This window comes from Orycteropus afer, unplaced genomic scaffold (assembly GCF_000298275.1).
Source record: "Orycteropus afer afer isolate SDZICR_OR568_19922 unplaced genomic scaffold, OryAfe1.0 scaffold00049, whole genome shotgun sequence".
In the NCBI taxonomy this organism is placed as follows: domain Eukaryota; kingdom Metazoa; phylum Chordata; class Mammalia; order Tubulidentata; family Orycteropodidae; genus Orycteropus; species Orycteropus afer.
In genome coordinates this window covers 10,666,795-10,668,506 of record NW_006921636.1, presented here as the reverse complement: position 1 = coordinate 10,668,506, position 1,712 = coordinate 10,666,795, and positions in this window count along the sequence as shown.

Genomic DNA, 1,712 nt, shown 5'->3' with positions numbered 1-1,712 from the left:
GATGAGAAGTTTGCGGCAGATGCAATTCTGCGTGAGTGGCGATTTCTGCGTGTGGGCACCATTCCTGCTGTCCCCAGCACACCTGACAATCTAGAGCTGGGGCAGGCTGCACCCTGGGGGGGGGTTGTGCATCCACGTGCCCAGGCTCCGACTGCACACACGTGTGGGAGATGGGCTTTGGAGGCACGTGTCTGGGTGGGTGCCTGCTTGTCTGTGGAGTTCGTTCATGTGGCATGGCTGTGGGTGAACTGTGGACACAGATGGCTGGGTGCCCGAGGTGGCCTGGAAGTGGTGGCACCCATGTGTAGGCAGGCAGAAGCATGGAGGTATATATCCAGCATGCGTGTAGGTGTAGGGCTGAGTGCTTGTCAGAGGAAGCTTTTGTGTTCACATATTTAGACACTTGTGGGTGAGCATGTATATTATGTACACATACGCAGGCTTATGTGTTCTCATGTGCAAACACATCTATGGACACTGTGCACTTGAATTTAGAGTCTGCACTGACTGTTCCTGACCTGAGGCATGCTTTATTGTGCATGCATGCAAATGCGCATATGCATTATGGCCGAGTTCATGGAGCTCTGTGCTCATGTGCACAAGCATACATGAAAATATACACACATATATATATATATATATATTGAGTACTTGAATGAGAGTGTCTGGAGACACGTATGTTCATGAATGTGCACGAGTGTATTCCTGAATAGGAAGATAGGTTCACTCATCAGAGTATTATTGGACACACATGTAAAGTATGCAGGAGAACATATCTATGGACAGACATGTAGACACTTCATAAGCAAACATGAGTGTGTGTCTGTGAGCATGCATGGATACACATGGCTCACGCATGTGGTACATGCATGGCGTGCTGGCACGTGAATACATCCGTAGACCTGCAGGGTTGTGCACTGGGTGCGTGGCTGTGAAATACGTGTGTTTGCATCATGCGCACCAGTGGAACACATGCATGCATGCTTCATCACTGGCATGAGTGTGTGGGTGTGCTCGTGCAGCCATGTGTATGCACTGAAGCGTGAGCCCCCAGGCTCTGAGAGGGGCCTCAGAGTGAGGCTGACAGGGTTACATTTTCCAAGGCTCAGCGGCCAGTGACAGAGCTGGTCTGAGAGCGCTTGCTGGCAGGAGGTACGGGGAGCTGCTGATTCGTGACCCGGGGTGGGCGGCGGTGATGGCTGGCTGACAGATGCGGGCACTTTAGCTGCCCCCTGTGACAGCAGCCAGCTCTTGGAGTTGCCTGAATCAGGAGGTAGGGAGGTTCATTCTTGACCTGTGGGGCTTGGTGCTGGCTCCCTACTTCCCTGGTGTGGGTCCACAGCCACATGCAGGCACACGCACACTGGTATGCACCAGAGATGCAGACGGGCTTGGCCTGGGGCCAACCGCCTTCGCCCCACCTCCACCCGGCTCCCCACTCTGCCATATGTCCTGAATATCACCAACCTGCTTCTCTCTCCTCCCCACATCTAAAATCTCCACTGTCTCCCAAACGGAGCCCTTCGGGTCTGAATGGTCCTGGTCCTGTGCAGCAGAGCCATGGTGGGTGTGTGGAAAAGGGTCCTGGCAAGCTTGGGCCAGGCTCTCCATCTCTGAGCACTAGGTCCCTCATCTGTAAAATGGGGCTAATAAGAGTGTCTGCTTGCAATTAAACAAGGCAAGGTATGCAAAGCACTGTTGTTGTTGTTGTT